Genomic DNA, 21978 nt, shown 5'->3' with positions numbered 1-21978 from the left:
TAGGAAATCCAGTTATAAAGTCAGTGTTCTGTAAGTCATTAGGTTACAAAATGAAGTCTCATTATAGACTTGTCATAATTTTAATTAATACATGGAGCTGTAGCAAGATAAACTGAGACTTAATAACATATTTGAATTGTGCATTGAGGTAACAGGAAATGTGGTAGCCTTCACAATCTGAAAAAGCTGCATCTGAGTTACGTTAAAAAAAGACTAAATTTGCACATTAGCAAAGCAGACATAATATTGGCATTGTGATTCTTCACAGCAATGCTCATAACATTGAAATATTTTCTCTGCTCTGATTCTGCTCTAAAATCTCTTCTCTGCTCAGTGATTCTCACCTGCGGACACCTCAACAGATATCCTGTTAAATCACTATAAAAGTGGATCAAACAATATTTAAAAAAGATCAATGAAGAACAAAAATACATGAAGAAGTTAACTTCATTACGGCATTAGTCCAGTCACAGGGAATATTCTGTTCTCACGAAAGATCAATTAAGCTTGGCCTTGTGTCTACTTTTTGCCAGTTTATCTATGTCATTAAGTTTAACTTATTATTAACTTTATCAACTATATTATTTTATTTCTGTTTATATTTTATTCCATTTGGCTGTTGCTTAAAATATATAAAACAAGAAGCTTGTAATTGAGAAAATCAAGGATAACAAAATTTCTTTAAAAAAAAATAATAAAAATTCAACAACTATGTTCTGCCATGTTTCTCAATTGCAGATTCTCATTGTCATATTTTTACTGACAACATATCTTTCATATAGGAATAAAAGTTAGTCAAGTAGAGATAATCAGATTGGCAAAAAAGTAGGCAACTATACTGAAGTAACAAACTACTGATGCATTCTCTGTTTACTTCTGCTCAGATATTTCCAGTTAAGGTCATATAGCTTATCACAACATTAAATACAATATGGATATATGCTGAGTTGGCTTTGCATTAGCAACATCTACCTAATACTCTTGCCCATAATACAGCCCGTATAAGTCTTGGCATGGGTTCCACAAGGTGTTGCAGAGTGCCCTGTGTAATGCTACTTCTGCATTGCACAGTGTTTCCAGTAATGCCTGCACATTGTCAAGTGGATGGTCATAGCATGGAGCATCATTTTCCAGTAGGTCCCAAACATGCTCAGTTGGGTTGAGATCGGGTGAGTCGGGCAGCCATGGGATGATGGAGAATTTGTCATGTTCCTGAAGCCAGTTAGCAACCTTCTTGGCCTTGTGAGTTGTCAGGGTATGCTGTCATCAAGTTGGCATGATAGAAAGGTAGATGCTCCTGTTGAGCCATCAATTAATGGTGAACAGAGGATGTTCACCATTAATTGTATGCCATGAAAACAGTCCCTCCAAACACCATGTGTTTTCATGGCATGGGGCTGTTAGAGTTGGAAACAGAATTCATCAGACAGGTGACAGATTTCCCATGTCATTGGTTCAGTGTTGGTGCTGACTTGCCCGTGCAGTTTCTTGTGTCTTGCAGTGAGCACAAGTACCCTTGGCAGCCATTGATTGCCATAACAAGGTAATGTTCAGTGCATATTCCACTTGAATATCGGTCTTGCTGTTCCTATGTTGTACTGGGTGGCTAGCTGGGCTGAATTGCTGCTATGTTATGAGATGAGACGCACAATGTCTGTCGTGAGCATTTATCACACGTGGGACAGGTGTTGAGCCAGTCACAGTAAGCTTGATACCGCAGAACCATAGCACTTAATCATGTTGACTTTTGCCAAGATACTGGCACCTGTATGGTCTTGCTCCTACAATCATTCCACATTCAAAGTCGGAAAAATCTTGATACCAGATCATTTCTTCTCGCAGACACTCAAAAAACTGATTGCTACTTTTGCAAGCCACAATCTTTTTATTGCCTGTTCTCGTTCTCAACTTTGAGCCTTCACCAGTGTCAAAGACCAGTCCATTTCTAACAAGGGATTGTTGCTAATGCAAAGCCAACTGTGTATAGAGTAAAGAAATTTTATTTATTCACAAAAATATATTTATATTTTCCACTAATTGCCAATAAATGTTATGTGACATAGGTTTATTAATTACTCCATTCTGAGTTGTTAAGGAGTTAAAGAGCTGCTTGGGCCTGGACAGTTGAGACAACATAGCATTTATTTACTGTATTGGTTTTGGCCCGGATTCGACACTGCATAGACATGACAACTATCACCGACAAAGACATACTGTGGCTTCACTGCCGACACGCTATTATCTTAACTGGCTACTCTAACCCCGCTCCCTTTAAAACCCCATCCCAAGGCACAGGAGGGAGGAGACAGGTCTCCGTCTCCCCCTCTCACTGCCTCCCCCCATACTTTACCTGGTGGAGCTCGTCTCCACTGACCTCTTTGGGGATGCCTACTCTATCGTCCCTATTCTTCTATCTGTTTTCCCCCCAGTCTTCAGTCTCCCCCCCTCACTAAACCAACTGAGTACACCCCTTAACAATGCTGCCAAATTCTAATCAATGTCTAAATTTTACCGATTTCATATAAATCTCTAAGACAACTAACACTTATCTTTTATCTAGCGTATACCCTCACATGTCTAAATTTAATAACATCAAAATTTTGCCCGACTTATTAGGCCTTTTAACACTCCCTAGCGTTCTTAACATCTCTCTAGCTTTTAACTTTTAAAAGATGTTAACTTTTAGCATCTCTCTAGCGTTCAACCCCAACCACTAATCCCATAAAACATTAATGTCAAACGCGTAAATTTTTTTTTTTAGGTCCTAGCCATTGAAATCCCGGGAAACTAGGTGGCTGGACCTGCCAGAGCAACTTGTTGTGATATCTGGACACACCCGGCTAGCCTCCACGTGGCAAGGTATGGGCAACGTCGGGCCCCGCTAGGGGCCTGGCGGCCAATTAGCCGGACAAACAATGGGCACAACACATCACACTGCACAGACATGGCCGCACACTTTCAAGTCTCTGGCTTGAAAGTGTATTGTCCTCGATACAGTGAACACATGCGGAGATGGGAGAAATTCCAGGTGCCGTCTGACACGAACATACCTTATGTACTGGTTTTGGCAGTAAATTGGATAATTGCAACTGACTTTTCCACTGTGTGCTCAACATGAGAATGAGCACATTTTGTATGTCAGTCAGTAGATCTATTTTGAGTTAGTAAATCATAGCACTTACTTATGGTGGTCAAAAGTCTGCTGGTAGCCAAAGAACTGCAGAAACAAGCTACTGAATCAATTTTTGAGACCATTAATTTACATATTATTTAACTTTAACTTAAATATAACCTTATTTGGGACAACCAGCTTACCATCTAATAGCACTACTCGGAGAACAAATTTCACACTACCTGTGAAGGAGATATGAATCTTAATGTCTAGTTTTTTAACAGCTGGATTTTTTAGGCTCTATTGGACACAGAGCCAGATACTCTGATTTGTAGCTTACACAGATGGTTAATAGTCAGAACTGTCCATGGAATTTGCTGTTATCTTTCTGGACACTATTGTATCCAAGCAGATTCCCTCTGAATGCAGCATATGTTGCTCAGTTTCATGCTGCTGCTGTTGTGATGACTTTGGATCACATACAATGCATCACTACAAAAAATGCATTGTATGCAGTATATTTCCAAAAGTACCTGGACACTCTTGGGATTGGGAAAAATGAACTGTACCTACCATCCACATGTCAAGAATAGGTGTAAAAGGTTCTGCATTTGTATTAGAAATAAGCAGATCAATAAAATGCAGTATATGGGTCAAGGTGTTAAGCTTAGCAACTTCTAACAGGGAGTCATTATAGGTTGTAACATTAGCAATCAGTCTGTTCATGCCATTGCAGCAAAATTACAACACCCTAGATCATTGGTAGCTGATGGGACTCATCAAATGAAAATGTTATTATGCTGCTGCAGCCAAGAAACATTCTAGTAGACTACAGAAATTTATAGTTTGCTGCCAGTTACTATCATCCAGGTGTTCAGGGAGGCCACAGGAACTGATATAGTACAATGATGATATGTAAAGCCGCACAGCACAGATTTTATGGGAGAGAGTTGAAGCACACAAACCAAACATCACAAAATGTGATACATAGCATTAACTTTTCTGGTGCACACCCCATCATAATTAGTCCTGTGAGTATTAGAAAGCTGTGTTATGGAGTGAAGAATCACAGACATGGTTTTCTTATTCAATTGCCTTGTTTGGATCTGGCAATTGCCTGGACAACATTATTTACTACAGTGTATTATCCCAACTGTGAAGTTTGGCAGTGGTGTTGTTACTGTCTGAGGTGGTTTCTTGTGGTTTGGTTGTACCCTGTTGGTTGTCATTCCTGGAATAATGAATGACATGTAGTACACTAACATTCTGGATAATTCCACTACACTCTCGCAGAGTATGAGATGGCCCTTTTCTGTTTCAGAATGACAGTACGCCATGTCATATTAAGCTTGACTTAGTTTGAAAATGTGAAAAGGCATCAATGGCTTGCTCAGAACTCTGATCTTAACTCCACTGAACACTTTTGGAATGAACTGAAACATTGGCTTTGTGCCAGATCAACACACCTGTAATCAGCAACTGAATTTATCTGTGTTGGAGGAGGAATTGGTTGCAAATACATGGTCTGACACGTTATTAAGCATTTTATCTCGCAGGTTCGAATCCCGCCTCGGGCTTGGATCAAAGTACTGCAAAAACCTTGGGAGGTGCATTATGGCCACAGAAGCCGATGCGACAACAACTACCAAAAAAAATAAAAAAATAAAAAATAAAATAAGCATTTTATCAATAAAGGTTCTGTGAAGCATGCAGGTAGTAGTAGTAGTAGTAGTGGCATGTGATGCACGAAAGCAAGTGTATGAGCTTATGCAGCATCAGCCAAAAAAAAAAAAAAAAAAATCACACCATTCCCTCCAAATGCCTGTCCAGTTCCTCCTTAAATTTATTTAACCTATCAACTTCCACAATGACAGATGGAAGTTTGTTCCAGCAATTAACCACCCGCTGGCTAAAGGCAAATTTCCGCACATCTGTCTTTTCTTAATTTGTCTTTATGCCCCTTAGGTTCATAATCTGAACAAGTGGAAGGATCCCATCAGAATTCAATGTGCTCAATCCATTCAAGGCCTTATACACCTCAATCAGATCACCGTGCAGGTGCCTAGTCTCCAGCCACTGCAATTTGCAGAACTTAAGCCTCTCTTGGTAAGAGGATCCCTTCATTCCCCTCACCAATCTTGTTACCCTTCTCTGTACATGCTCAAGCAAATCTACATCCTTCCTAAAATGAGGCCTCCAGACCTGTACGCAGTACTCAAGTCATGGCCTGACCATTGCCTTATACAGAGGGACAATCACCTCCTTTTCCCTGCTAGCAAAATTCCTATATATCATTGACAAAACCCCATGACCTGCCCTGGCAGCCTGTCTGCATTGCTCAGAAAACTTCATATCTGACTGCACAATTACTCCCAGGTCTTTTTCATTTTCTACTACCTTAAGTTTAGTACCACACAGTTGGTACGTTTCTCTGGGGGTTACTTCTACCCATATGCAGTACTTTGCATTTGTCAAGGTTAAACTTCAGTTGCCACTTCTTAGCCCATCTGCCCAAATTATCTAGATCCTGTTGCAGTAGCACACTGCCATTACTATCAATAACAACCCTGCCAACCTTTGTATCATCTGCAAACTTTGACACTAAGCCTGATATACCTTCATCAATATCATTGATAAATATACAAAAAAACAGAGGACCCAACACCGAACCTTGTGGAACTCCACTAATAACATTAGTCCACGAAGAGCAGCACTCATTAATTACCACCCTCTGTCTTCTCCCACTCAACCATCCTTTTATCCATTGTAGCAACTTACCCTTAATACCATTCTGCTCCAATTTGTACAGTAGTCTTCCATGTGCAACAGTGTCAGAAGCTTTCCTGAAATCCAGATATATGATATCAAAATTATTTTTTGCATCCAGTTCCTTTGTAACCACATCATAATATCCTATCAAATGTGTCAGACAAGACTTTCCCTTAACAAACGCATGCTGTGTCTGAATTATTACTGCAGTCTTGTCTAGATGATCCTGCAATGCATCTTTAACCAGTGACTCCATTATTTTACCCAGAACAGAAGTTAAACTAACTGGTCTGTAATTACTTGTGTCACCCTTTGATCCCCCTTAGCCATAATTATGAGAGCAGCCAAGGATGCTCTCATAATTATGGCTAAGGGTTTGCTTAGTTGCTTTGTCGCCTCCTTTAATATAACTGGATAGATCCCATCTGCCCCAAGTGCCTTTCTTATGTTTAACTTCAACAATTTCTCCTCCAATTTGCTCTCAGTTATTACAAAATCATTAATCACCCTGCTACAATTTGATAACCTTCTGCCATTTTCAAACCTTAATAACTCCTCATGTGTGAATGTAGATGCAAAATACTCATTCAGTTTGTTTGCTATCTGAGCAGGATCATCAACAGTCGAACCATCGATATCAAGTGGACCAATCAGATTCTTCCCCTTCCTTTTAGAGTTTATATAAGTAAAGAAATCCTTGCTGTTTTTCTTAGCATCTTTTGCCAAAGATTTCTTGTAATCTGCCTTTGCCTGCCTAACCTCCTTTGTGACCTGATTACAGACTAGCTTATATCTGCCATAGGCTTCTAAGTCACTTGATAATTTATATGCATCCCATGCATTTTTCTTCTCTGTCATGAGTCTCATTAGTTCATTTGATAACCATTTAGGCCTAAACCTTGAGCAATATTTCTTAATAGGTATGAAACTTTTAGTAGCATCCACGATTAATTCCTTGAATGCTTCCCACTTAGAATTTACTGTTGGTAACATTGTCAGTTGATCCCACTGTACAGAATTTAAAAACTGTCTGAGACCACAGTACTCACCTTTACGGAAGCAAAAACCCTTTCCTTTGCCCCTGATGGTAATTATATCTTCAAGTAAATCCCACATCAGTACACTGTGATCACTGCCACCTAGTGGTTTTTTTATCTGCAAATTCTTAATACACGAATGATCACTGCTGATAACCAGATCCAAGAGTATTACCCTCTCTGGTTGCCTCTCGAACATGCTGCTGCAGAAAACAGTCATCCAATAAATCCACAAAAGTCTTACTAGTGTGTGAGTGACCAATCCAAAAGTTCCAGTCAATATATGGGAAGTTAAAATCCCCCATTATAAGACATCCTGATTTATTAGCCCACTCTTTCTCTGTACAATTGTTCATTGTACTCATTCGAGTCATTAGGCCTATAACACTCCTACTCTTATTTTTGCTTTCGCAGTGCTTATGTCACACCAAACTGACTCAACAGTGCACTGTTCATCTATATCAACTGGATGCATTTCTTTTGATTTTGTTTTTCTTAATTAACAGCATAACACCTCCTCCCTTCCTATCCTGTCTATCCTTTCTGTACACATTATGCTCCCCAAATTCCAGTTCTGCATTCCTTATATGTGTGACACCACGTCTCTGCTATCCCAACAATATCCGCCTTTGATGTCTTGACCAACACTTCAAATTCTTCAAATTTATTTACAATATTTCTAGCATTGGTATTCATGCAAATATACATGTGCCTATCCTTATTATTAGTTACCCTAACACATCCCATATACCCACCTGTTTCACGATGACTACCATCAGTCCCTGAAACCCCCAGCACCCCTCACTCCAGGTCGCTACTTATTCTAATAGAAGTTGTGCAAGAATCACCTTCGCCTCTGCCTGCGGCTACTTTTAACCTTTTAGTCTGTGAGTCCCCCCCAATCTAGCAGTTTTCTGACCCACCTAACACTGCCTCGATAGCATCAGCAAATATTCTTGCACCCTTTCTATTTAAGTGTATCCCATCCCTGTAGAATCAGTCTCTCCTGTTAACAAGCACAGACCATGCTGAAAAAAATTCTACCCCTTGAGCCTTGCACATTCCTTCCAGGGCCGAATTGATCGACAAGGCTCTCATCATATACTCCCTCCTATCATGTCTGGGCAGAATTGCAGACACTTTCAAATTCAACCCTAATTCATGGCTTTTTTTTCAACAGTGACCTGTACTTGTTAAATAAATCTGCAGATCTCCTACTCTTAATGTGTACAATATGTGCAGCAACGTTTACAACGATATCACCTTTTGTGCCCTTAAAAGATGATATATGCTTTACAATGTCCTCAACTTTTGCCCCTGGCAAACATACCCTGGTCCTGTTCCATCTATCCTTTTTACACAATATATTCCCCATCTCCCTGACAGTAGAGTCACCAACAATTAACTAGTTCCTTTGCGACCAGCACATTCTGCCTTGGAGATTGCCGCTGTGTTGCCTGATGCCCAGGAGTGAGCTCTGGCATTGAGTTGGGCAGCTGAGAGCCTGACGGGCCCCTCATATTAATTTCTTCGAGGGCATCTACGCTACACCTCAAGCTCTCATAGATGCCCAGTAGAAGTAACCAGGTGTTTGGTTACTTTTGGTTGTATAGTGTATATTGATTTTTTAAGTTCATTGTTAGCTTTATCAGCAGTGAGGTATAATCCTGTCCTGGCTAGAGCAGGTGCTGCATTATATTTTTAAATCTGAGTATGATATTCACTTCTGCTAAGATCTCTAGTCACATTGCATTTAGTAAAAATAAGTGCTATTCAGCCAAGACACTGAATAACACTTATCTGCTAGTTCTTCTGTACAGACCATCAGCAAGTAATAAAAAAGAAACTATATTCCCAATATATGATTCATGGCATGGACAGGCTACAAACAAACTATACCAGATAAACCCTGTAATCAAACTATGGTAATCTAGTCTGTATAGGAATTGTAAAGAGCAAATTGTTCTTGTTCAAGTATTCAAGCATAGTATTCATATTCATCTTTTACATTCTCTCTTTGCTGAGGGCTGATGATTTTCCTGATACACCATTTTCACTATTAGGTGTGTTTCTACTAACTGCCAGAATTTTATTATTGCACAAAGTTTTATGTTTTAGCCCTTTTAACTGATTGATTGAAATATGTCTGGAATGTACATTTCTATAAACTCTAAATTTATTTATATATGTAAACTAGTTTTTTGGTGTTCACATTATATATACGGTAAGTCCCTGACTTACGTAAGCCCGAGTTACGTAACTTTGGACTTATATAAATTATTATTACTATTTTTTTTTTTTAGGATTGTAAAATTTAAAACAGTAAAAAAAAAAAAAAAAATAAGCAATCAATAACGACAAACACAGCACACACAAATTGCACAAGAGATATCAAGTAACACGCTTAAAAAATAGGAATGAAGGGAAGATTCTGAATATTTATTATTTTTTTTTATATATAACAAGATTTCAGTGAAGGGGACACACACATTTCACCATAATGACCTAAAAACCCACAGAATTCCAGCTATCGGTATTATTGCAAATGCAATAAGATCGAGTTTTCTACCAGTTTATAATAGATTGCACTAACAGAAAAGCCCAATAAACCGGAAATTGCAAATTATCTTTATTGTTTTATGGTAGTGACCTCCAGAAAAGTGCTTTCGTAAAATGTGAACTCGTGTGACGTGATGTGATAATAGTGTATTTCTACCTTAACCCTGTGAAGTTCTTTACAGAAAATTTCATTTTGACCATTATCATGGTGCCGACTAAGAGAATAAGTGACAGTGGTACTAGTAAATCTACCAAGAAAAGGAAAGCAATCAATTTGGATCAGAAAATTAAAATAATAAGGATGTATGAAAATGGTCAAATATTTAACAAGTATTTTGCCAAATTTAGATTTGTCAGTCAACAGTGAACACAATAATGAAGGACAAAGACAGAATACGAGAAGCAGTGAAGGGATCGGCACCAATGAAATCAACTATAATAACCAAGGCTACGAAATACATATCAGTTTTTACAGTACAACAACATGCATTTTTTGTTCCTTTTATGTTTTCTATTCTTATGTGCCACTCCAGCTACTTCACCACTGTCCCCAGATAAAGTTTTTAACTGAAATAATTAAAAATATATAACTATTTTTCTATATATATATATATATATATATATATATATATATATACACACACACAGTCCATTCCGGTTATTTGGGACACATCGGGACTAGTGCATTTTGGTCCGATTAAGCGGCTGCCCCAATTATCCGAAGTTTCACGTAAATTGTTAAAAATACAATGTAACTCCCCCTTTATAGTTAGTTCACTGTACAATCAAATCATGTTACAACGAACTCACCATAGTAAAGTACTGTTCACTATATGATGTGTAGTAAGTGCCAGTCATTGTGATCACGTTTGTGAATTGAATTTTAATTCTATTAAACAGGGATTCTAATTAGAGAAAATAGGAGGAATATTATCCACTGGCTATAAAAGTGAAGATATATTAAGCACAAATTTACCCTTTATTACCTTACCAATTAAAAAATTAAATGATACGTGAAAATCAGAAGAATATACGTGATAATCGGAATAATTAATATGTATTGTAATATGTACATATGAACTAGTTGACATTTCTGTTCACTGATATTTGTGGGTGGGGGTTAAAATTTAAAACAGTAAAAAGATAAGCAATCAATAACAAAGAACACGGCACACACAAATTGCAAGAAACACGATACGCGCAAGTGAGAACGGAGTAACAAGTTACAAAGGTTTAAAAATAGGAATGAAGAGAAGATCTGAAAATTAATTTTTTTATATGATTGAAGTTATCATGGAAGTGTAAACACATTTCACCATAATAACCCACAGAATTCCAGCTGTTGGTATTATCGCAAATTCAGTAAGATCGAATTTACTATCCGTTTATGATAGATTTCACTAACAGAAAAGCCCAATAAACATATTGTTTTATAGTTGTGACCTCCAGAATTTCGACTGAAAATCATGTGGTACCGTCGGAGACAATGGTAGGGTAATCTCCAGTGCTGCGGTCTCCTGCCCCGATTAAACGGCATGCTGTCCCAATTAAGCGAAGTAAACCCTGGCTATTTTCTCGATTGGTTTCTGTTTTTTAAGATTTGTCCCAAATAAACGGCTGCCCCAATTAACCGGTGGCCCAAATAACCGGAATCCGCTGTATACATAATTAATTTAAAAATATATAACTATTTTTCTTCATACTTCTGAGGATATGCGGTTTTTGTAATTTTGTCATATCGGGGATGTAGCAGCAATATTCTATTAGTCATTCCTGAGTTATGTAAAACTTGATGCAAGAAATCCTGGAATGTATCTCTTATGTATGTTGAGGACTTACTGTACTTTATCATGTCTTTATTAGTGCTTGCTGCTGCTGTTTTTGCTTAATATACATTTGACAATGTAACCTATTTATATGGTACCTATGTCTTTTAACACATCAGCGGTTAATTAGTACTGTAAAAGGAACAGCACATGAAATGAACAACTGTCTGATAGCATCACACTGAATGAACCATGGGCCATTTGCATTACCATTGTGATTTTGCTTCACATCAACTGCACTGTCTAGAGAACACTTTAAAAGGCTGTATAGTTCAGTTTAATATGTTCTTTGCTTATGTAGAAGTTATTTTATCTAGTTTAGTATTTTCCACAAGAAAAAAGGTAAAATTTTTTGAAGATTATGCTTGTTAAATTTTAATTTTTACCTTGTGAAAAACAGAACATCATCCTTAGTGTATGTCTACTAATAAAATTTTGTGTAAAAAGTGTTTTCCTATAAAATTTTACCCTAAAGTGTTATATGGATCCACAGCAAAATGCATCTTTTGGTGTTAGAATACTACAAACAACAGATGCCAGTGTTACTTGGAGTCACGATTCGTCACAGATGAAATCCCTTCTATTTACTAAAAAGCAGTGCCTACTTGTTCCACTTAAAATGGGGACAAAATTTTCGTAATGTGTATTATGTACTTGTACATAGTAAAAAATGGATTGAAGGAACTGAAAAATGAGACAGTTATTTTATCTGGCATTTTTTTTATAATATGTTAAACAATATAAGGTTCAGTAAAGTTTATTGAAGTTGCACTATTTTCCAGTTTTACGAATAAAGAATGAATCCAGAGTTGGTTTGTTTTCTGTCATAATTTTTTGGATATAATTCTGTCGTAGCATTTAGTTATGTCTTTAACTTTGTGCTTAACTTTTGCACTTAACTTATGCTGCATGTTCTCACAAAAATATTCAAGTGCTTGTCAATTTTCTCAAGGGCTTCCTTTAATTTTAAAATGCTCATAACTGCGGAGACTCAGATACCGAGGACCCCCTGTATATGTTAAGTTGTTGTAGGCATACCTGTATCTCCTGTCAATATTAATGGGGTTGTTGCCTGCCCAAAAAAAAACTTCTGTTTTATTATTAAGGCCTGCAGACAACAGATTGGAGTACACTGGCATAGAGAATCATATGAGAATACTTATTCTGACCTAAGACTAATTTACTTGAATTATGAGGGAGGCATTATTATTAGTACAGTAAACCCCCGCTATTCGCGTTATCTGTATTCGCAGTCACTGATTTAATATAAAATGAAACGTAAAAAAATGTGAATTTTAAAGCACCGTGAACATTTCCACCATAAAAAAAACATGGGCATGGCTAAAATTGTCTTTCCCGGTCGAAACAGCATTCAGTGGGTGGTGGGGAGAGGGGTGACAGAATCGCGGCATGGATGTTTCTCGCTAATCCTTGTTCAGTATGTGTTATGCGCTTGTCATGGAAGGTTTCGTCGTTTGCTTTTAATTTATATGCTTATAAATTGAATAAATTTATCAATTTATAAATTGATATGCTTACAAAAGTGATAAATCTACCGTTTTGCAGTGTAAAACAGACTTTTTCGAGTGTGTTAACGGAAGAAAGTGCCTTTATTGTGGACAAATTCTTCTCTAACCCCTACAAAAATATGGCTACGAATAACAAGGGAATTGTGAAAAGATCAAAGAAGGTGATGATATTAGCGAATAAAATTGAGTTATTAGATAAAATTTCTAATGGTGAAAGTGTCTCCTCAGTGGCAAAACATTATAAAATCAATGAGTCAGCGGTACGATCAATCAAGAAATTGGAAGAAAAAATCTGCCATAGTGTCCATGAAAATGCGCTAATTGTTTCAAAAATTTGCTCTGTAACTCGTGATGTTAAATTAGAAAAAATGGAAAAGGTTTTAAATCTGTGGATAGAAGACCGAACTCAAAATAAAATTCCGTTAAGTTCACTCATCATTTGTGAAAAGGCAAAACTCCTTTATCAATACTTTAGCGAAACTGGTGACAGCACTGGCGGGATAAGGTTTTTAGCTAGCAAAGGTGCTGGTTTGAAAGATTTGTTTGAAATTTCTAATAAATATTACATTTAATATTAAATTGTTTCCTATTTTCATTTCGATGCCATATGCTTGCATTTCACTATGTGCTGTCTATGTACATAGTCCTATTATGAAGGTTCATATAATACATACATAGGCAAAATTTTAGACTAGTTTTTCTTATATGTTTCATACTTTGGAACGGAACCCCTTTATTACTATGGGAGCCATAACTCAGTATATGCGTTTTCATTATTCGCGGCATTTCTCAGGAACGTAACCCCCGTGAATAGTGGAGGTTTACTTTACATGAAAAAAGGAGCGAGGCTGGCTGCCTTGCTCCCTTCTTCTGAGTTTAGAGAAATCTAGGAGAAAGCCTACTTGATTTGACTGACTACTGAAGTGCTAAACATTAGCACTTCATCAAGAATTGCTGACATGATTTTCTAAGCAGCTTTTTTTATTATTATTATTTTTTTAATATGAATGAAGATTTTCCAGTAATATTATGTATTCTGGAGCTAAATTCTTATGCTGTATAATATGAGTAATTAGTGGGCCTCACCAGTTTCTGTTTTACAACACAACTAACATTTGGAATCAGTTTTCTTATATCTTTCACCTTTGATAAAAAAAAAAAGCATGTACCCCCACACTGAATTTAGATATCTAAGTCTATTCAATTGCACTTTTCACACTTCCAAAGTTGTATATCATCATCATCATGAACCTGGTCCGGCTTAGGTCTTTTAAGACCTGTTCCGTTGTAGCTCTTGGAAGTGGTCTTGATCTCGTCATCATTGTCTTGGTTGACCCACATCTCTCTTGCCCGTAGGTTTGTAGTTAAAAGGCTAATTTTGGGATCTGCTCTGGGTTCATTCTTTCTATGTGGCTGATCCATTTTTCCTGATACCGTTGTCATTTACTATGTTATCTACTTTTAATTTCTCGCTGATATCTAAATTTCTTTGGTGGTCTAATCTTGTAAAGCCTAATAATGGTCTTAAAAATCTCATTTGTGCTGCTTCTGTTTTGTGTGCATCTTTCTTATTTATGACCCAAGTCTCACAGTTGTAGAAGAGGGCTGATTTTGAAGTGATGTTGTGCAGGCGTAATTTTGTTTGTTTGTCATATGTATTTCATTTCATTAAAATTTTTGGAAAACCTCAGATTTTCTCATTGCTCCAAAGTGTGAAGATCCCTTGACTTGTATATTTTCTGATGAGCTTTTACAACTTGCAAAGAATTTTTATTCAATTTAATTCCAGATATGCTGGAGACTACTGAACTTTTTAGTATTGATAAAATCTACATCTTCCAACCATGAGAGGATATTGATATTTGTTTTCTTACAAGAAAGAAAATGAAAAAAAAAAAATTAAAGATAAGTAAATATCTTCATAATGTGGAAGATTCTTTGCTGCAGTCAAAGTATCTTTTAGAGCATTTACTTATGAAGCATATTCTGATGGAAAATACTTGTTTACATATCTTGTTTCATGTGGAAAATACACTTAGTGTATGCAGTCTCTGCCAGCATACACTAAGTGGCAGAACAGATGCCTAGGTCATAACTAAAAGTGATATTGATACTCTTTAAAGTAAAATGAAGTATTATGCATCTGAAGATCCGATTGAGGAACTCTATTTAAAAGAAAAGCCAAAAAAAAAGTGGGGGAAAAAATTGTTAAATGGAGAATAATGAATGATTACACTAGCCAACACGATATTGGTTCTGATGGAAAATACTTGTTTACATATCTTGTTTCATATGGAAAGTAAAGTCCCTGCCTGCATTCACTAAGTGGCAGAACAGATGCCTAGGTCATAACTAAAACTGATATTGATACTCTTTAAAATAAAATGAAGTATTATGCATCTGAAGATCCGAATGAGGAACTATTTAAAAGAAAAGCCAAGAAGAAAATAGGGGGAAAAATTGTTAAATGGAGAATAATGGATGATTACACTAGCCAACATGATTTTTACCTCCAAGAACTTAAATGCTGTTTTTAACCAATTTTTATGCATAGATTTTGAAAATCACCATAATAGTTTCACATCACAGTTATTAAATATAGAGGGAGTTACATTTTACCAAAATATGCCAATTTCGCATAATCTAGAAGGTATATTAATCGAAATATACCTTCTGCAATTTGGCCTGTTCCACCCAGTGATGATTTTCCAGTACCAGTGCCCCCCAAAACTTGGGATAACAGTAGTGGGGAAGATATTGATCAAGTTCAAGTTGAAGATTCCTTGGAAGCCTCCACTTCACAAGATGTTGACTATCAGCCAGTAAGTTCAGGTAGTGAGGTACATTTAATCAAACAAGATGAGTTGAATGATTTGGTTCGACACTTAAATTTGCTGAAAGAACAAGCTGAACTGTTAGGTTCTAGGTGACAGCAGTGGAATATACTTGCAGCAGGAACAAAGATTTCAGTGTTTCGAAAAAGTCATGAAAAGTTTTCGAAAAATTCTGCTATGGAAGACAGTATATATTTTTGCACAGACATTATTGGACTTCTGAAGGAACGAAGTGTCGTGCATAAGTCAGATGAAGGGCGTTTACTCATAGATGCCTGAAAATTAAGTTTAAAAGCAGTTTTGCTTCATAATGGCAATGAATTTCCATCAGTTCCTATGTTTCATTCAGTTTGACTTTAAGAAAGTCATGAAAGTCATCTAAGGTTCCACATGCTATAAAATACCAGGATTATGGTTGGAACATATGTAGTGATCTTAAGGTTATTGGGTTGTTTGTTGGTTTGCAGGGGGATTTCACAAAATATTGTTGTTTTTTTTTGTATTTGTGGGACAGCCATGCAACAGAAGAACATTACGTTGTGCAACATTGAGACAGGAGGGATGAGTTCATACCAAGACAATGGGCCGACCGGGCTAGCCGGGTGGGTAAAGTGCCTGCCTGGCAACCCAAAGGTCGCGGGTTCGAATCCCGCCTCGGGCTTGGATCAAAGTACTGCAAAAACCTTGGGAGGTGCACTATGGCCACAGAAGCCGATGCGCCAACAACTACAAAAAAAAAAAAAAAAAACCAAGACAATGCAATGTAAAATATATTCCTTTAGTGCAATCAAACAAGGTTCTTCCACCCCATCAAACTTGGATTGATGAAAAATATTATGAAAGGACTAGATAAAGAAGGTAATGGATTTGCATACTTGAGAAGTGTTTCCTAATTTAACATATGCCAAGCTTGAGGAAGGAATTTTCGTAGGACCTCAAATTAGGAAACTCCTGAAAGATGACGTGTTTGAAACCCATTTAAAGGAGGTTGAATTGGCAGCTTGGCAATCATTTAAGGTGGTAGTACATGGTTTTTTTGAGTAATAGGAAAGAAGACAATTATGAAAATGTTAGTGTCTGATTTATTCGAGTGCTACAAAAACATGGGCTGTTTAATGTTGTTGAAAATTCACTTTCTTCATTCCCATCTTGAATTTCTCTCCCCCCCCCCCCCCCCGAAAATCTGGGAGATGTGAATGATGAACAAGGGGGGTAGTTTCATCGAGATATTTCCATGATGGAAAAGCGGTACCAAGGTCGCTGGGATCCTATAATTATTGGAGGATTACTGCTGATTCCTTGTGAGGGAGAGTAAGCAGGAATACAAAAAAAAAATTCCTTTAGTAGCAAACATTTTTAAGGACAATTACAGGAATGTTGATTATATATTATTGAAATATAAATATAACTATTTCACTATGATTTATGATATTTTTTCCAAAGTTAAATGAATTATAGAAAACATTTTTTTGCACTTGCTTGAATTATACATATATATATATATCTCTTTATATATTTTAACAGTAAACATTGGTACATCTTTTGATGTAGACATGATAGACTTTTTATGTTGATTTTTGGAATCAGCACATTTATTTCCTTCAGAATTACATATTTTCATTGTGGTTTATGACAAAAAATATTTTTTGTTGGCTATTGTTATTGGTCATGTCTTGGAGAAAGTAGATTCAGTGGAATCTCCTAAACTTGTGAAAAAGCAGAATTGACATGGGCAAGACTGCTTGACCGTGTCTCTCTGCATGATCAAGCAGATGTAGAGAGAGGGGTTCGAAAAATAAGGCATTATTATATCAGTTTGAAGGTGTTTTTAAGAGCCTTTGAGAACGTTATCAAACATTGAAAATGCTCCAGTGTTCATGTTATTTAAACTTCGAGTCTTTCAAGGCTGCATAATATATATATATATATATATATATATATAAAACCAGAAATATAAAGAAACTTTAGAACCGAAAAGTATGGAAGAAGAAAGGAGGATAATAAAGGGCTAGAATAAACTGACAAAACATAACTTACCGAACAGGTAGTAGCAGAAACTGTTCAGCATTTGTCATCTACTTGTTAACCTCAGATCTTGAAGGAAATGGTAGTAAAACAAGCACTTTTGCTGCCTGGAAATGAACCTTTAAAAACACGTTCAGAATTGTAAGATATTAATGAACTGTCTTAGACTGCTAAGTTAGGAATTTAGAACCGAAAAGTATGGAAGAAGCAAGGTGGATATTGAAGTGCTAGAATGAAAGTAGCAGCCTAGAGGGCAAGTTGCCAGGGATTTCAAGAATGCTGGGAGACATCACGGAACAAGTAAATACATGGGCTGTGTTAGTGTAACTAAGAGTAAGAACAGGTGCATGTATACTTGCATCTACACGAATGCTAGAAGTACAGTAAATAAATTAGATGAATATGAAGTGCTGATCAATACATCAAAGGCAGATATTGTTGGGATATCAGAGACATTAGCATTAGTAGAGGCATATGATGCAAGAAAGCAAGCTTATGCAGCATCAGCAAAAAAAAAACAAAAAAAAAAAAACCACTCCCATTTCACCCCTCCGTTCGTTCGAAATACCTGTCCAGCTGAGCCTTAAATTTATTTAGGCTATCAACTTCCACAACAAGGGATGGAAGTCTGTTCCACCAACCAACTACCCGCTGGCTAAAGGCAAATTTCCGCACATCTGTCTTTCCTCAATTTGAATTTATGCCCTCTCGGGTGATTATTCTGAGCAAGAGGATGCCATGCTCAATGCCTATCCCATAGACATTGAGCATGCTCAAACCATTCAAGGCTCTATACACCTCTATTAGATCACTTCACCAGTGCCTAGTCTCCAGACACTGTAATTTGCAAAACTTAAGCCTTTCTTCGTAAGAGCAACCCTTTGTTCCATTCACTAATCTTGTTGCCCTTCTCTGTACTTGTTCCAGCAGCTTTACATCGTTCTTAAAATGAGGCCTCCAGACCTGTATACAGTACTCAAGGTGTGGCCTGACCATTGTCTTATACAAGGGAATAATCACCTCCTTATCCCTGTTTGAAAAATTCCTGTACAGTAAACTCCTGCTATTCGCGGGGGTTACGTTCCTGAGAAATGTCGCGAATACCGAAAACGTGAATAATGAGTTATGGCTCCCATAGTAATAAAGGGGTTCCGTTCCAAAGTATGAAATATATAAGAAAAACTAGTCTAAAATTTTGTCTATATATGTATTATATGTACCTTCATAATATGACTGTGTATATAGACAGTACATAATGAAATGCAAGCATATGGCATCGAAATGAAAATAAGAAACAATTTAATATTAAATGTAATATTTATTAGAAATTTCAAACAAATCTTTCAAACCAGCGCCTTTGCTAGCTAAAAAACTTATCCCGCCAGTGCTATCAGCAGTTTCGCTAAAGTGTTGATAAAGGAGTTTTGCCTTTTCACAACTGATGAGTGAACTTAACGGAATTTTATTTTGAGTTCGGTCTTCTATCCACAGATTTAAAGCCTTTTCCATTCTTTTCTAATTTAACATCACGAGTTACGGAGCAAAATTTTGAAGCAATTAGCGCGTTTTCACGGACACTACAGTGGATTTTTTCTTCCGATTTCTTGATTGATCGTACCGTTGACTCATTGATTTTATAATGTTTTGCCACTGAAGAGACACTTTCACCATTAGAAATTTTGTCTAATAACTCAATTTTATTCGCTAATGTCATCACCTTCTTTGATCTTTTCACAATTCCCTTGTTATTCGTAGCCATATTTTTGTAGGGGTTAGAGAAGAATTTGTCCACAATAAAGGCACTTTCTTCCGTTAACACACTCGAAAAAGTCTGTTTTACACTGCAAAACGGTAGATTTATCACTTTTGTAAGCATATCAATTTATAAATTGATAAATTTATTCAATTTATAAGCATATAAATTAAAAGCAAACGATGAAACCTTCCATGACAAGCGCATAACACATACTGAACAAGGATTAGCGAGAAACATCCACGCTCGCGATTTTGTCACCCCTCTCCCCCACCTACTGAGCGCTATTTTGACCAGGAAAGATAATTTTAAACACATTTTTTAAAGTTCATTTTATATTAAATCAGCGATCGCGAATACACGAAACCGCGAATACAGATACCGCGAATAGCGGGGGTTCACTGTATATCATTGATAAGACACCCTGAGCTACTCTTGCAGCCCGTCTGCACTGCTCAGAGAACTTCATATCTGCCTGCACAATTACCCCTAAGGTTCTTTTCATTCTCTAACACTGTCAGTGTAGTACCACAGAGTTGATACATTGCTCTGGAGTTACTGTTTCCCATATGTAATACTTTTCATTTGTCAATGTTAAACTTCATTTGCCACCTCTCAGCCCATCTGCTCAACCTTTCCAGATCCTGTTGCAGCAGAATAGCGTCAATGGTGTCCTTAACAACCCTGCCAACCTTTGTATCGTCTGCAAACTTGGACATTAAGCTTGATATACCATCATCAATATCATTTATAAATACAGAAAACAATAATGGACCCAACACTGAACCCTGAGGGACTCCACTAATAACATTAATCCATGATGAGCAATGTCCATTGATTACCACTCTGTCTTCTCCCCCTAAACCATCTCTTTATCCATAGCAGCAATTTGCCTCCAATGCCACACTGCTCCAATTTGTGCAGCAGTCTTCCATGTGCAACAGTATCAAAAGCCTTTCTAAGATCCATATATATAATATCAAAGTTATTCCCTGCATTCAGTTCTTTTGTGACAGCATCATAGTATCCAATCAAATTGGTCAGGAAGATTTTCCCTTGACAAACCATGCTGTGTCTGAACTATAACTGAAGGCTTCTCTAGATGATCCTGCAGTGATTCTTTAACCAGTGCCTCCATTAATTTTCCTGGAACAGAAGATAAACTCACAGGTCTATAATTTTTGTCAGCCTTTGATCCTCCTTTGTGAATTGGGGTCACAGTTGCACATCTCCAGTATATAGGTACCTACCCTTAGTCCAAAGAAGCTCTCCCTAAGAAGTAAGCAAACCCTTATGGCTAAGGGTTTGCTTACTTCCTTTGCTGCCTCCTTTAATATAACTGGATAGATCCCATCCATCCCGGGTGCCTTTTTTATGTTTATCCTCAACAATTTCTCCTGCACTTTCCTCTCAGTTATTACAAAATCATCTAGCTCACTGCCAGAGTTTACTTCACCTCTGGCATTCCCCTTCCCCTTCCTGAATAACTCCTCATGTGTGAATGTAGATGAAAAGCACTCGTTTAGGTTGTTAGCCACCTGAGCAAGATCCTCAACTGTTGAACCATCAATATCCAGTGGACCAATCTGATTCATCCTTTTTCTTCTAGAGTTTACATAGGTAAAGAACTCTTTTCTGTTTTTCTTTGCATCCTTTGCCAAGGATTTTTCATAATCTGCCTTTGTCTGCCTCATCTCCTTTGTGACTTGGTTACAGACCAGCTTATATCTATCATAGGCTTCCATGTCACCCATTAATTTATATGTATCTCATGCATTTTTCTTCTCTGCCATATGTCTCATTAATTCACCTGACATCCATTTAGGCCTAAACCTTGAACAATATTTCTTAGTCGGTATATAAAGCCTAGTAGCTATCAAGATAAGTTCTTTGAATTCCTCCCATTTTGAATTTGCTGTTGGTAACATCATTTGGTCCCATTGTATAGAATTTAAATACTGACTCAGACCATCATAGTTGCTTTTACAAAAACCAAAACTCTTCCCCTTACCCCTGATGGTAGTTACCTCTTTGAGTAAATCCCACTTCAACACACTGTGATCACTGCCACCTAGTGGTTCCTTTATCTGCAGATTCTTAATACACGAAGAATCACTACTGATAATCAGATCAAGAGTATTACTCCCTCTAGGTGCCTTCCGAACATGCTGATGTAGAAAACAATCATCCAATAAATCCAAAAAAGCCTTGCTAATGTTTGTGTGACCAACCCACAAATTCCAGTCAATATCTGGGAAATTAAAATCCCCCATTATAAGACTCTGATTTACTGGCCCACTCTATTTCCCTGTACAGTTTCTTATTATACTCATCAGAATCATTAGGCCTATAGCACACTCCTACTCTTAATTTTGATCTCCCAATGCTTATGTCACACCTAACTGACTCGACACTGCACTGTCCAGCGATGTCGATTAGCTTCACTTGCTTGGATTTTATGTGTTTCTTAACTAATAGCATAACCCCCTCCTCCCTTCTTATCCTGTCTATCCTTTCTGTACACATTGTACTCC

The 21978-nt window shown here is 37.1% G+C and overlaps 1 protein-coding gene across 1 annotated transcript in view; it reads left to right on the top strand.

Moving 5' to 3' along the window:
• LOC150079477 (late secretory pathway protein AVL9 homolog) overlaps window positions 1-21978 on the top strand; it is a 269555-nt gene that overhangs the window by 56568 nt on the left and 191009 nt on the right. The window lies entirely within an intron of this gene.

The sequence above is a fragment of the Mastigoproctus giganteus genome, chromosome 10 (assembly GCF_048544385.1).
Source record: "Mastigoproctus giganteus isolate SK-2022 chromosome 10, ASM4854438v1, whole genome shotgun sequence".
Taxonomy (NCBI): Eukaryota; Metazoa; Arthropoda; class Arachnida; order Uropygi; family Thelyphonidae; genus Mastigoproctus; species Mastigoproctus giganteus.
The sequence above is the reverse complement of the archived record's forward strand: the minus strand, read 5'-3'. Positions and strand labels throughout refer to the sequence as shown.